The following is a 16229-nucleotide window of genomic DNA, read 5'->3' as shown; positions in this document are numbered from 1 at the left end:
AACAATGAAGACGATTTACTATAGTTTTATATATTATATTTGGAGATAAATCCCACTTGCCCCAAAATATAGCCAAGAACCTAGAACTCCAAAATAGCGATCTAGCTCAGTTACTTATGTTTATGGTACTTCCCAATTTAAGACATAATTCTAATGTCTTATTGTTTATGTAAATAGGTTTATTTGAGCAGTATGTGTTGATACACTTACGTTTTGAGTGAAAATTTGTAGAACTTTATGAGAGAACCGTGTTTAAGAATATCTATGTGTACTTGGACATAGTATGGTATATGTGTATATTATTTCGGAAGCTACAACAGAATACTAATGTCTTATGTATGCCATGTAATTGTGTTTTTTAACATTTAACCATCTAAATAGCAAAAGGCGTAGTTATATTCGGATATCATGCTCTCAACAAAGTTATGAACGGTTGTAATTTTGTTTGTAATCGATTCAACAATCAAAACAATATAACTACAAGAGTTTCACCGTGATTTGCACTCAACATGTACAAATATCTGAACCAAGTAAAGATACGCTAACATGCAAATGAAATATCAACGATCAAAATATCTTGGGGGACCGTGCGCATCGCGCCGCGGTGCAACCAATAGAAAATTATAACGACAAGAATTTCATTGTGATCGACACTCAAAATGTATCCATCAACCAAACCAAATCAAGATTCCCTACTACGCATTTGAAACGTAAACGATTAGAATAACTTGGGGGACGGCGCGCATGCCGTGCAACCAACTAGTATATATATATATATAGAGAGAGAGAAAGAGAATTGAGATCTTGTAAGTTTTGTTCCTTATGATGAGTTTGTGCTCAAAAGTTTTGTTTCTTACGGTGAATTTGTGCTCAAATCTGAACCATTCAATTATATTAAAGATCAATGGTCCAGATCTAATTTCACTCACTCCATATATCCACTGCCTCCTCATCCTAAAAAAAATACAAATCGCGGCATTTAACATCTCTCCTTCTGCAATTTAAACTTTCCCGAAATGCAGACACTTAACAATCGATTCTTGTACCTCAATCCCCAAATTCACGCACCATTTTTCACTCAATCTCTTCTATTCAAAATATGAATGAGCGAATCAATGAAGGCGGAGATGTCGTTACCATCTCTACTTGAACAAGGTTCCAAGATTCATAAATTTGCCTTTGATTCATCCATCGATCAGGTTAAAACATGACTTCAAGGTATTTCTTGTTACAGTTGCTGGATTACATTTGTTATTTACTCTTCAATCTTCAATTTTTTTTTTTTTCCATTTTAATTACCCCTAAATATTGAAAACCTATTTAAGTCGACTGTAAATGCATACAAGTTGGCAGTAGAACACTTTCAAAATGATTCTGCTCACTCTTTTAATGGCATGAGAATGACAATGGTGCTACTCCTTTTGTCAGTCATCTAGTGTTATTGCGGAGATATTGAAGACTACTATAATTCTAGGTGGTATGCAAAAATAGGGCCGTAATGGGTATCATAACCTTGAACCTCAAAGCTTATCGATTTCTTGCAATATACTCCCTCCCAGTCACTATAATGTTCTCTCTTTCCCAAAACGGATTATTCAAGTAATGTTTCCCTTTCTATTTTTAGAAACTTTTACTCTTATTTTATTCATTCCTCTCTCCTATCACCAAACCCCACACAACTCTTTTACTCCTATTTTATTACTTTCCTTTATGTTTTGGCCCCACAATTCTTTATTTAACTACTAATAATCCATCCCTCTCTCCTATCACCAACCCCACACAACTCTTTTACTCCTATTTTAATACTTTTCCTTAAGTATCGTGCCATTATCAAAGGGGAACATTATGACGACTGGGAGGGAGTATGGAGTAAGTTAAGACCATGTTTATCAGCTGGTCTTGAACCCCTACTTAGACCTAATTCCTGCATTAAAATATTAATATATACGTTTCAATCTATTTAGAAGACCTAGTTGCTGATTTTGTTGTTTTATCAAGCCCTCCCTTAACCGGCTTTAACCAACATAAAAAAAATGATTCAAATAATCGAATTTTTGACCAATTTATTTTTGTGCAGTTTAAAATTAATATTTTTGATATATGTTAAAGTTTAGATTTTTTAAAATTTTATTTTTATTTATTGAAAATGATTGGCATAAACAAAAATATAAGTAAAATAAGCTCTAAAGTATATCAAATGTGGTCTCTAATTGTAGATCATGAAAAATTATGAATTTTGGTAAAATTATATTTCAATTTTATGTGTAAAATTTCACAAAAAAAAAAAAAAAACTTTTTGAAAACAAAAATGCTGATGCCTTTGTCTTTAAAGTTAAAAACTCTCATCCCCCAATGATTTGTTACCACGTGGATCAAAGGACCAGGTCCTTCATTTCGTTCCAAGAGGTCCAAAATAGACCATGTAGAACGCATTTGGCAAACCAGGTTTGCTTTTTTCTTTTATTTTTCCTTTTTTCTTTTTCAATGCTTTTGTCTTTATTCAAGACCTAGCCCACCTTAGACCTACCCATAAACGTAGTCTAATGGTTGTTTACTGCTCTTTGCTATACTTGCGCCACATCTACCACGATTCGTTTTCAGTTTGCATTGCCATATTTGAATCCTTGTATAAACCTTTAGTATGGGTTTCAAATGTCTTACGAGTGTTTTCAAGGCTGGACATAAATGCCTTGCGTCGGCCTTGTTTCAGTTGGATTGTGGGCAGTGGAAACAACTCCATGTCGAAGAGTCTTCCTGCCACTAGTAAAAAAACATTAATTTGCAGCTCTTCATTTGAGGCGTTTTAGCTAAGTAGCAGCAAATAGAAATGTAATTTTTTTTTTAAATACACAAAGTTATTTGAGGTGTTTAGTGAACAAACGCTGCAAATAGATCTATATGAGGCGTCTTCCCCCAAAACGCAGCAAATAAATTATCACTATTATATTATTAAAAAGAAAAACAAGTAACCTTCCCTCATTCTTCATCCAGTAATCACCGACTCACTGTCAAACATACCAACTCAAAATCCCTCACGGTGGCTCACACTCTCCCTCATCCTTCACAATCTCACACTCTCCCAATCCACCACTGATGCACTTAGTAGCTGTTCAGTCAATGATAGGCCACTTACTAATTCAGACTGCAGTGGTATGGATTAAGAAAACCACCTGGGTACTGAACGAATAAAGCAAATAAATTGCAAGGGACTGAGAGAATTTGAGGAAGAAGGTTATATTTCATTTCATACCATAGAATTCCTTACAGCCAGCTATTTATAGGATTAATGCCTTGGAGGCTAAGGATAACCACTACAATTATTCTACTGAAATAGCAATATTAAGAAAATAGCACATGCTAGGTAGTACTATTAGCTGAGTCACCAGATTCTCCACTAACTCTCCTGTGACACTGCAACGGCCATAATTCTGAGCTGTAAGAGGATGGAAGCTTCCTTTTGTAGGATGGCCTGCACCAGGTGCTGTGCACCATATCTTCCCGGTTCCGCAATAGCATTGACAGTTACTGCCAATTGCCTGAATGCAATACCCTCTACTGTCATGCTTTCAGTCGTAGCGGCATTTTGATGTGCATCATTACCTTCCCCTTGAAAAGATCCTTGTCCCCAAGGATCAAAATCAGGATAGGACTGTTGTAGATCATATAGGAACTCCCAAGTAGCGTCCTCCAACAGTGAGTCATTCCATTTGACAAGGACCTTAGTGGCAGATATCCTACCCCTTCTGACTGTCTTCTTTGCTAGAATAAGTTCTGGTTTCTTAGGGGCAGAGTCATGATCAGGCAATGATGGAGTTGGTGGCGGGGTGCCATGGAAGGTTTGATGTATTTTGGCAGAAGGGGGCAAGTCCAGTTTATAGGCCACAGGCCCTATTTTCTTCAGGATCTTGTAGGGGCCATAGTATTTCTTGGCTAGCTTCTGATTGCCTCTACTAGCCACTGATGTTTGTCTGTAAGGCTGGAGCTTGAGGAAAACAAATTCTCCGGGTTTAAATTCCCTATCAGTTCTGTGTTTGGATGCCTGCTGTCTCATCCTATTTTGGGCCCTAGCTAAATTTAATTTAATACCTTGGAGAGCTTCTTCTCTGGCTAGCAAGGATCTGTCTACTGAGTCGACCTTGCTTTCCCCAGGGAGATAAGGGAGATGAATTGGGGGAGGTTGGCCATAAACCACCTCATAAGGAGAGGCCTTGAGGGAAGAGTGGTAGGAAGTGTTGTACCAGTATTCGGCTGCAGGTATCCACTTGCACCACTCTGTCGGTGTCTCACTGCAAAAACACCTGAGATAGGTCTCAAGGCACCTGTTCAAGACTTAAGTCTGGGGATGGTAAGAAGATGAAAGGTTAAGATCCCTCCTTGGACAGAAAAGAGTTCCTGCCAAAAGTTACTGAGAAATATGGAGTCCCTATCTAAGACAATGCTTTCTGGCATGCCATGTAACTTGTATACATGGTCGAAGTAAGCTTGGGCAACCTCTGTGGCAGAATAAGGGTGTTTGAGGGGAATGAAGTGGGCAGCTTTGCTCAATCTATCTACCACAACCAAGATAGAATCCATGCCCATAGATTTAGGCAAACCATCTATGAAATCCATGCTTATATCAGTCCAAATAGAGTTTGGGATAGGAAGAGGTTGTAACTTGCCCGGGTAGGCTATAGATTCATATTTGCATTGCTGACAAATGCTACATTTCTGAATATATTTGTGTATTTGAGCTTTCATCCCCTTCCAAAAAAATTTCTGCTTAATTCTTTGGTAGGTAGCCTCTATCACCGAGTGTCCCCCTTGTAATGTACTGTGCATAATTGATATAATTTTTTCTGTCAATTGCCCTTTTGTTGTGACCACAAATCTGCCTTTTTTCTTGAGTTGTTCACCTCTCCAGGAATAGTGCTTGTGAGAACCAGGGTCTTTCACCAAATCTGAAATGATTTTAATGAGCAATTCATCTTCTTTCCACCCTGATTGGAGTGGTGTAAAGATCAGTACTGATGGTGCTAAGGTGTAATTGATTGAGCTCTGAACTTTTAATTCTAGAGAGTGCATCTGCCACTACATTCTCTTTTCCCTTCTTGTAGTGGATCTCATAGTCATATCCCATGAGTTTAGCGAGCCATTTTTGTTGTAATGGACTTGTAATCCTTTGCTCCAAAAGGTATTTAAGGCTCTGATGGTCTGTTTTTATGATAAATGGCCTGCCAACCAGATATTGTCCCCACTTAGTGACTGCATGTATTATGGCCAGCAGCTCTTTTTCATAGACTGACATAGACTGATGTTTAAGAGCCAATGCCTTGCTGATGAATGCTATTGGGTGGTTGTCTTGCATAAGCACCGCTCCTATGCCCTCACCTGATGCATCAGTTTCTATGGTGAATGGTTTGGCAAAATTTGACAGAGCTAAGACTGGTGCAGTGACCATAGCCATCTTGAGTTTTTCGAAGGCAACCTGAGCTGCATCTCCCCAAAGGAAAGCATTCTTTTTCAAGAGATTAGTCAGTGGTTTACTCAAGCTACCATAGCCTTGAATAAACCTTCTATAGTATCCGTGAGGCCAAGGAATCCTCTGAGTTGCTTGAGATTGGCTGGGGTAGGCCACTCCTCAACAGCAGAGATTTTAGAGGGGTCAGTTGCCACCTCACTCCTGGAGACAATGTGGCCCAAGTATTCCAATTGTACTGCTCCAAAGCAGCATTTTGAAGGTTTGGCATACAATTGTTGATCCTTCATTAAACGCAACACTTGCTCAAGGTGCTCAACATGCTCCATCCATCCAGGACTATATATAAGGATATCATCAAAGAAAACTAGCACAAATTTTCTAAGGTATGGTTGGAATATCCTATTCATTAGTGACTGAAAGGTGGAAGGTGCATTGGTTAACCCAAAGGGCATAACCAAGTATTCCTAGTGACCATGATGGGTCCTGAAAGCTGTCTTGGCTATGGCATCAGGTGACATTCTAATTTGATGAAAGCCAGACCTTAAATCAAGTTTGGAGTAGAATTGGGAGCCATGAAGCTCATCTAGCAGCTCTTCTATCAAGGGGATTGGAAACTTGTCCTTAATAGTCTGTTTGTTTAAAGCTCTGTAGTCAACACATAGCCTCCATGTTCCATCCTTCTTTTTAACTAAGACCACAGGAGAGGTGTACGGGCTGGTACTATGCCTTATAACTCCACTTCCCAAGAGTTCTTGAGTCATAGACTCAATAATGTCCTTTTGGACCATAGGATATCTATATGGCCTTATGTTAACGGGAACTGAGTCAGCTTTCTGGATTATCTTGTGGTTGTGTCCCTCCCTGAGGGGTGGCAAAGTCTTTGGCTCCTGAAAGACTTCAGGATATGCATGCAGCAGTTGATTAATGTCTTCCTGACAGGCTTCTGTATTTGAGAGTTGTATGGCAAAAAACTCTGCTCCTTGGACAGGCTGTTGGTGTAAGATTGCTAGTTGAGAGCTATTTTCCAAAGCCCTGTCAATCTGCCTAGGAATCTTCATGCTAGTAGGTTGTGCTCCCTTGAGGATATGACCCTTGCCATTGAATTGAAACTTCATAGTTAATTCCTTGAAGTCCCATGTAATGGGGCCGAGGGTTTCCAACCACTGTATACCTAGGACTGCATCACAACTACCCAAGGGTATAGCATAAAAGTCTGCTATAAACTCGGTATTTCTTATTTTCCATTTGAGTTGATGGATTACATGAGAGCACATAAGCTTTCCTCCATTTGCAACAGAAATATTAAATGAGGGAATGGGTTCAGTTCTCAGGCCGAGCTTTTGTATCACCCCTACATCAATGAAGTTGTGGGAGCTCCCAATATCTACCAAGATGCTCAACGTTATCTTCCCCACCTGTCCAGGAATTCTCATTGTTTGACAATGAGTATGACCAGCCAAAGCATGAACTGATATTTGGGCAATGAGGACAGGGTCTTCCTCTACAGTAGGATTCTCTACTGTTACATTTTCTTCAGCTTCCTCTAGTTCAAGCATAAATAACTGCCTTTTGTTTTTACACACATGTAATGGTGTGTATTTCTCATCACAATAAAAGCATATACCTTTCTCTCTTCTGCCTTCTAGTTCATTATTGACAGGCCTGTATCTGGGTTTGGAATAGGGTGGAGGGGCTTGTGAGGTGGGCGGTTTCTGAGTTGGTGTAAATGGCAATTTTTGTGGAGGGTTTGGAAGAAGGGGGGGTTTTGACTGTTTTGAGGAAGGAAAGGGTTGATTTTTTTGTGAAGAGTGGGTGGTTTTCTGAAGTTTAAGGGCTGCTTCTTGAAGCTTTGCCAGGCCAAAGGCTTCCTGTATGCTTTTGGGTTTGAGCATCCTAACCATGGAGGAGATGCTGCTATCCAAACCAGTAAGAAAACAACTTAATGCATATGCAGGTTGGAGGTTTAGTTTGCTAATGAATATATCAAAAGCATCATGATAATCCTGAACCTTACCAGTTTGTTTTAATACTACTAGTTCAGACATGGGATCCTCATACATGTCACCAAATCTAGCCTTAATAGCAAGCTTATACTCTTTCCATCCTAAGGGAATTGGGGAGTTTCTGTTTTTTATGTAAGCTAAGTGCCAGGCTAAAGCTTTATCTTCCAAATGCATTGACACATAGGTGACCTTCTCTATGTCATTAGTCTCAGCCACAGTAAAGTATTGCTCACACTTAAATAACCAACTATCAATGTCATCTCCTTTAAAGGTAGGAAATTTAATAGTAGGAGATCTGATAGGATTATGGGGTGTGTTACCTATTTTGTCAACTGGAATATTTGAGAGTGCCTTGGTGATGACCTCCATCTGCTCCTTGAGAGTTTGAATATCATTAGTTATCACTTCCATGGCTGTTTTGAACCTGCTTTCTTTTTTGGAGAGTTTTTGTTTTTTTTGTTTTTTGTTAAGAGAGTTATGAATGAACTGTTGAAAATTTTTGGGTTTTTGCTTGATTTTTTTCTCAAGTTTTCTCTAATGGTTATTGATTGTATACTCCACAGGTCGAGAGGATGGTATCTCTGATATCCAAGTGATGCACTTAGTAGCTGTTCAGTCAATAAAACTGATAGGCCACTTACTAATTCAAACTGCAATGGTATGGATTAAGAAAACCACCTGGGTACTGAACGAATAAAGCAAATAAATTGCAATGGATTGAGAGAATTTGAGGAAGAAGGTTATATTTCATTTCATACCATAGAATTCCTTACAGCCAGCTATTTATAGGATTAATGCCTTGGAGGCTAAGGATAACCACTACAATTATTCTACTGAAATAGCAATATTAAGAAAATAGCACATGCTAGGTAGTACTATTAGCTAAGTCACCAGATTCTCCACTAACTCTCCTGTGACACTGCAACAGCCATAATTCTGAGCTGTCAGAGGATGGAAGCTTCCTTTTGTGGGATGGCCTGCACCAGGTGCTGTGCACCATATCTTCCCGGTTCCGCAATAGCATTGACAGTTACTGCCAATTGCCTGAGTGCAATACCCTCTACTGTCATGCTTTCAGTCGTAGCGGCATTTTGATGTGCATCAGCCACTCATCACCCTCATCTAGTAATCGCTGAGTCACGTCGGGCCACTGTACTGGCAACTACCTCTCACCACCGTTCGCGACTTTTCATCTCAGGTTTGTACCCTAATTTTGTCACTCAATTCGGGTGTTATTTATTGTTTATTATTTCAATTGAATTTTTTTTTATATCTTTGAGTTTGAGTTGTTGATGTATTGGTTGATATTTTTGAGGTACATACATGGAAATCAAATTGGGGTTTTCTTTTCCCTGTTAAATTTTCAATTCAAATCCCGTTATTTCTCCAATTCTACTAATGTCAAGCTTATTGCTATTGATGATCCTCGTATGTTTATGGAATATGTGAGGGAACAATGTAAATTAGGGTTTCCTTATCTTCAAATTCCCCTAAATCTATTCCACCAAATGATGTCTCTTCCATCGGCAACCTTCGATCGTCGATTTTAGCAGGCTATTCTCCGCCATGCTCAAACTTAAACGTCTAAAACCTCACACTACTATCATTTCTCTTTCTAGGCAACTTGAGTTAGCTGGTACCAGACCCGATTCGTATTCCATTGGGATCCTTGCTAATTCTTACTGCCACTTAGGTTGTGTTGATTTCGGGTTTTCTCTCCTTGCCAAGTCCCTTAAAGTTGGTTACCCTTTTGATAATATGACTGGGAGTTAAATGATGCTCGTTGAGGTAACTGATTTAATGTTGATGACTGTTGAGGAAAGTCCTTAGAAGAAGGGTTTTTTTTTTTTCAGTTTTAGATACCATGGTTTACTACATAGCATTCTGAGAATGTTTACTCATAATAATTAAGGGTGAGGTTGTTGTGATGCAGCAAGCTCTCACACTTCCGCTACATCTCTCACTGGCTTCAATGCACTAAGTTCTCCTCTCTGTTTGCACTTGCCCTCCTTTGGTTTCCGTACTTATTGGGTAATTTGAAATACTTGGTACTATTATAATTGATTTCTTCATAAAGTACCTTGGTTTGTTATATTTTTTCATTTCTGTAATGCAATCTTGGTGCTCATACCTTCTGTTATTTGCAACTCGTCATGCGGTTTGCCAATAGGTTTTTACTTCTTCTCTAGAACCGGGACAACATTGATAATGTGCAGGTATTAGATTCTCTTTAGCTTTCTCAGGGACAACATTGATAATGTTCACAGTAGGTTAATTATTTGACTACAGGGTGAAACCCTAGTTTGATCAGTGCTCTCTAGTTTTCTAAGCAAATACATTTTGTCCACACAACCTAGCTGAATGTATAGCTACTTCCAGTCCTAGTGGCTTCTATAGGGTAACAGAAACACAAATAAAGCTGAGATACTAATCTATAATTCTATATATGTACGGAAACAAGATTATAAGGCGGGAGACGGGGTGTCAGATGTAGGTAGCCATACCCATGTGTACTTGGTCAATTTAGTAAAACTGAAATCGCTCTTCCATATACCTAACTAATGTTTCGTAATATGAACAAACACTCTGCTTTTTACTATGCAAGACAGTCTTGAGGGAGGACCATTCAGTATATTGGCGGTTTTATTTCCTGGCCCAGTTACATGTTTGATTAGTAATAGATAAAACGTAATATTCCACCATTCTGTTGACATAATATGTTTCATGTTGACCATTGTTTGCATTTCTTCCTGGTCACTTATTTGGATGCAAAAGTGAAGTTATGTTTTCTAAGACCTTGCATTTAAGATCAATTGCACTAATGAGAAAACTTTTAGAGAGAGAAAATACTCTCTAAAATGAGAAAACCAAAAAAAAGAAAATAAAAAAAAAAGAAAACCAAATCTGGAAAAAAGATCCCAATCAAGAAAAATTTCCCATGTCTCTCTTCATGTGTCTTCAGCTCTTTCCCCTCTTTTGATTGTACCCTTTCAGTTTAGTAAAATTTATGCAAATGTTCCGTCTTTAGTCGTTAGCTTTCATTTGCATATCAACATCATCACATTTTCCAGATCTTATTTTTCCCTCTTCTTTGAGAAATTTGTTATTGGGATTTTGAATCTCCCTTGCTCAAGTCCTTTTAATGGTTACCCAGCTTGTAGTCGGTGCTCTTGGGCTTGTATTCTGCTTCCGATGAACGACGGCAGTGTTATCGATCGACCGTTTGGGCTGCTCGTTTCTGTTTTGCCGCAAGATCCATTCTCGTGTTCATCCGGTTGGAGATCGTCAGAGTTTGGGGAAAATCTCAAGTTCAGCCATTTGGAAGGTGTCACAAAGACAAGCTTGCCTTTCTTGTGGTGGTTGTTAATTGAAGAAATGGCGAGGTACCGTTTCGAGAAGACAACCTTGTCTTTGTTTTTCTCGGTTAGGGTGGAACTCGTTTTGACTGCTAGATCTTCAAATTGGTCACATTTTTCAGGGGTATGTTGTTTTTCCTCTATAAATCTGTCCAGTTCTGAGACTTTGATCCTTTTGGATATCGATTTTTTGCCTATTCCTTCAATTTCTTTATTTGTAGACATTGATTTGCTCTCCATCTTAGCCCCGGAGAGCTTATGTCAGTTTGTTGTCTACATTAAAGAAATTTTGGAACCAGGTATTTCCCAAGCCAAGGGTTCTCCAGTCAATATTTTTGCAGATAAGAATGTTTATTTTAGCATTGCGGTCAAGATGACACATTTGTATGATTGTTCATCGGCCTTGCTAAGCTGGGTGTTTTTAGCTGCAGGAATTGTTTTGTCACAAGTTTCTGTTAGAATTTCCATAACTTGCTATGTTTTCAGTTTCCAGGAGAAGATCTATTTGTGTTGAGGTTGATAATAATCATCTTGTTGACAGTTTAATGTATTATTGTTGGCCTACTCTAGCATATTATCAAATATGTATTGCTTATTTGGGTAGATTTTGTCTTCAGAAATTGTTTAGTATAGATAACCTGTTATTTGGTTTATTTAAGCTTTGTTGGGGCCTTTTTATCCCTTATAGAATCAATCATGGATTCAGTTTTTATAGATGTGTTCGTAAAATTCACAGTCCTAACCTAGCAAATGAGCTTAATTGGTTAGCTGTTATCAAAGCTTTCCTTTTTTGGTTCTTCAGTCATAGGTTCTTTGATATTGCTCAGGGTGAATACCCTCTGTATTTACCAGTTCTAAATTGTCTTCTAAGCAAATTTGCCATCTTTCATCAGCAATTTCAAAGTTTTGTGAGAGGAGTTCAAGTCTGTTGTCACTTCTTCACTGTTCTTTATGAACCTTATAATTTGGCTTTACCACTCCGGTGCGGCTTTGGAATCTCACTAGCTTTGGGTTTGACTGACTTTTATTTAAGCAACTCGGTTACGATTTACATCACCCATTATGAATATTGCCTTTTAAAATGTTAGGGGCACCAAAAGAAAGAATTTTGCCGAAGAACTCAATTTCTTTTGCTCATCAAATGGGATTAAAATCTTAGCTATATGTGACACTAAATCGACTTCTATGTCTGAACCGTATTTGATAGCTAATTTTGGGTTTAATAAATGTGATTTTATTCCTAGTACAGGACTATCAGGCGGTATATGGTTATTTTGGAAAGAGTATCTCCATGACTTTTTCGTTAAATATCATATTTAAGTCGAAAAGATTCATTGCTTGTGAAGTGTGTGACTTAACGAAGAATGTTAATTTTTGCCTCATTTTTGTTTATGCTCCCGCTCAACCGGCTGAAAAGTTGGATTTTTGGAATGAGATCCAAAGTTTTGTCCTTAATCTTAATTTGCCTTTCTTATTATTAGGGGATCTTAACGAGATTAAGAGTCTTAGTGAAAAAGAAGAAGGTGCAAAGGTTACCAATGCACGCTGTTTAAGATTAAATAATTTCTTAAGTAATACTAATTGTGTAGATCTCCCCTTTTCCGGTAATTTTTTTACTTGGAGAAAAAAGAAAACTGGTTCTGATAATGTTTTTGAAATCCTTGATAGAGCCTTAGCTTCTCCTAATTGGATGAGTGTATATCCAAACATGCAGTTTGTCCACCATGCTTTCACTAGCTCGGACCATTGTCCAAATCTCAGTGAAGTTTCATAACCAAAACCAAAGTCACAAAAAAGCCCCTCCTTTCCGTTTTGAACTTATGTGGACTCTTCAGAATGATTTCAGTAAAATGGTCAAAAGTTGTTGGCAATATCAGTTTCATGGATCGTATATGTTTTGTCTTTCTCAAAAATGCAAATTTCTAAAACAAAAGGCTAAAAAATGGAATCAGTCTACTTTTGGAAATATTTTTAGGCAACTTTCAATTGCTGAAAAAAAGTTAGAAAATATTCAACAACAACTAGGCTCTTCTCATATTGCCGATTTAGAAAACGCGCAATTGAGATGGCTGAAAAAGCGTGATGCACTTCTTGACTATAAGTGTTTCTATTGGCAACAAAAATCTTGTATAAATAAAGCGAATTTTGGAGATAACAATACCAAGTTTTTTTCAAAGTTATGCCACGATTAGACGTAGTAGAAATGGCATTAAGCAGTTTATTAATAAGGATGGTGCTTGTATTACTGATAAAGACCTTATTAAACAAGAAATATCGGATGAGTTTAAAATTAGGTTTACAAAAAACCAACTTTGTAACTTCGACAAAAATGAGGATTTTAAGTCTATTACTGGCTTAATTACAGATGAAGATAACAACTTTCTTACTAGTAGTATTAGTATGGAAGAGGTTAAAAATATTTGTGTTTAGTTTAGCTGCTGATAAATGTCCAGGTCCCGATGAATTTCCTGCCGAGTTCTTTCAAAAATATTGGGATATTGTAGGAAATTCTGTCTCTAAAGCAGTTTTAGCGTTTTTCCACTATGATAAATTACTAAAAGAAATAAATCATACTTTCATAGCATTGATTCCCAAAGTTGACAATCCTCAAACAGCAAACCACTTTCGCCCGATTAGTTTGTGTTCAACAATTTATAAAATTATTTCAAAAATACTAGCTAATCGACTCCGGAGTGTTGCATAATATTATACACCCTTGTCAAGGTGCTTTTACACCTAATCACTTCATTCAAGATAATATTCTTTTAGCACACGAGATTTTTAACTCGTTTAAACGCAAAAAAGGCAAAGGAGGTTGGATTGCGATTAAACTTGATATGGAAAAAGCATACGACCGACTAAAATGGAACTTTATTGAAGAAATTTTTAAGCAAATGGGTTTTAATTCTAAGTGGATTTCTTGGATTATGGAATGTATAAAAACGGCTTCTTTCTCAATGTTGGTAAATGGAACACCAGGAGATGTCTTTAGACCTACTCGAGGTATTCGACAGGGAGATCCGCTTTCGCCGTACATATTTATTTATGTGTGCCGAAGTTTTAGCAAGATCACTACAAAAAAATAGTTAACTTAGTTCTAGTGATATTGGTATTAGAATTGGAGCTGGGGTGGAGAAAATTCCATTTCTTACTTTTGCGGACGACACTATCATTTTCGCTAAAGCCTCTAATCAGAGTTGTAGAACTACTAAGTCTATATTAGACAAATTTTGCACGATATCTGGACAGTTTATTAACTTTGACAAATCTACTTTTCAATGCACTAGAAATATTGATTGCTCTCTTCGTGAATCTTTTAGGGGTATTCTTCGTATGAACGAAGAAGCTCATTTAGGTAAGTATTTAAGATGTCCAATAATTGACAGCAGAGTGACTAAGAATACTTTTGAAAATATTATTCAATCTTCTTGCACTCAATTATTTTAATGGAAAGCGAATTCATTATCGCAAGCAGGTAGACTAGTTCTGGTTAATGCTAATTTAGCCGCGAAGAGAACTTTTCAAATGCAAAGCTTCCTCCTTCCTTCATCAATCCATAATAAATTAGATAAGGTTAATCGAGACTTTCTTTGGAATAAGAATCTTTCTCAGCGCTCCTCTAATTTGATTGGTTGACAAGTTTGTTTACCGAAATCGGTTGGTGGACTGGGGATAAAATCTTCGGAAGCAGCTAATAAAGCTCTTCAAATGAAACTTTTATGGAAAATTTTTATGGATAAGGAAAGCATATGGGTAAAAGTAATTACACAAAAATACCTGGGAAATTGTTCACTCTTTGATCATAAGCCTAATTCAGTCTTTTCGTGGCAATGGCGTAAACTTATGAGTCTTCAGGCTCTATTTAAAAAAGGGTTGAGATGGCAGATAGGGAATGGTAGCAATATTAAATTTTGGACTGATAATTGGGTTTTTTCACACCCAATTACCAGCAATATTGTTGATGAGAGTACCCGTGATCTTAATCTTTTGGTTAAAGATTTCATAACCTCTGATAAACAATGGGATGTTTGTAAATTATCCAGTTTAGTAAACAACGATATTGTCAATCAGATTACTAACATTCCACTGCCACATAATGATATTTCGAATACGCTCCTTTGGGGGTTATCCGTAGATGAAATTTTTTCTACAAAAACAGCAACATGGTTGGCACAAGGTTTGTTCGATCAAAATCTTGAAAAATGTGAATTTCACTGGATTTGGAAATTGAATATTCCTCCAAAGTTAAAATTTTTCCTTTGGAAAGCCTGTGTTGATGGCCTTCCAACGAAAGACAGACTTCTTAAAAGTCATATTAATGTCTCACCTAATTGTGTTTTGTGCAACCATCATATTGAAAACAAAGATCATTTCTTTTACGAATGTCCTTTGATTGGTTCTGTTATCCAAGACATGAATATTAATTGCTTTAACATTTTCTTGTCGAATTATGATAATACTACAAGTCAAAGTTTTGTTATGAAACTCAATTATCTGAAAGACTTAATTCCAAAAAATGACTTCATTAAAATTATCTTTATTTGGTGGAATGTATGATTTTATAGAAATGACATTATCTTTAACAATGTTCATTTCAATATCAGCAAAATTATTATTTTATGTAATAATAGCATTAATATGTGGAATGAGACTAGACATAAGGATCTCAACAACCCTGAAAAAGACAAGTCAACTAGAATCGATTCTAGTAAGGAAGAATCTGGTGGGAAAAACCTAGAAACGATTTCCTAAAGCTAAATTTTGACGGTTCGAGAATGGAAGGCAATAAAGCTTCTTTAGGATATTGTATAAGAGATCATAATGGGAAAGTCGTTGTGTTAGGAGCAAAAAAGTGCGGATCTAATAGTATTCTTGTTGCGGAAGCTCTCGCTTTAAAAGGTGTCTTAGCCGTTAAACACTTAGGAATCTCCAAGTTAATTGTGGAGGGTGATAATTTATGTGTTATTAACTCACTCCGTAGTATTTGGCAAATTGCTTGGGAAATCTCTAGTATTATCAAGGATGTGAAATTAGACCTTCATTTGTTCGATGAAGTGACAATTAAATATTGTTTTCGTGAAGCCAACAAGGTTGCTGACTTCATGGCTTCTATTGGACATGAATGTCCAACTCTTTCAAGGTGGTTTGAAAGCCGGTTGCTTCAACTTACCTCACTCATTCGAAATGATGAGATAGGTTGGTCCTACCCTAGAGGATCAACCTAATTTTCTTACCTTATCAAAAAAAAAAAAAAAAAATTGCCTGCCCTGGATAGGTTGGCCTCCTTCTAATCTGTCTTAAACCTTGAATGGGACCATATTTTTCAAAAAAACTAATTGTTCTATTCTTTCAAGCTGTTCTAGACTTGTAGTAATTGATGGGCGACATAGCTTTAACATCTAGTTCACT

General features: G+C 37.2%; 1 long non-coding RNA gene across 1 annotated transcript; it reads left to right on the top strand.

Moving 5' to 3' along the window:
• The first annotated feature begins 985 nt into the window (after positions 1–985).
• Positions 986–11382, top strand: LOC141634010 (uncharacterized). The gene is made up of 4 exons (XR_012538752.1): positions 986–1218; positions 8028–8203; positions 8393–8662; positions 10619–11382. It is a non-coding gene; the product is annotated as an uncharacterized LOC141634010 (long non-coding RNA).
• Positions 11383–16229: the final 4847 nt, after the last annotated feature.

This window comes from Silene latifolia, chromosome Y, assembly GCF_048544455.1.
Source record: "Silene latifolia isolate original U9 population chromosome Y, ASM4854445v1, whole genome shotgun sequence".
Classification (NCBI taxonomy): Eukaryota; Viridiplantae; Streptophyta; class Magnoliopsida; order Caryophyllales; family Caryophyllaceae; genus Silene; species Silene latifolia.
The sequence above is the reverse complement of the archived record's forward strand: the minus strand, read 5'-3'. Positions and strand labels throughout refer to the sequence as shown.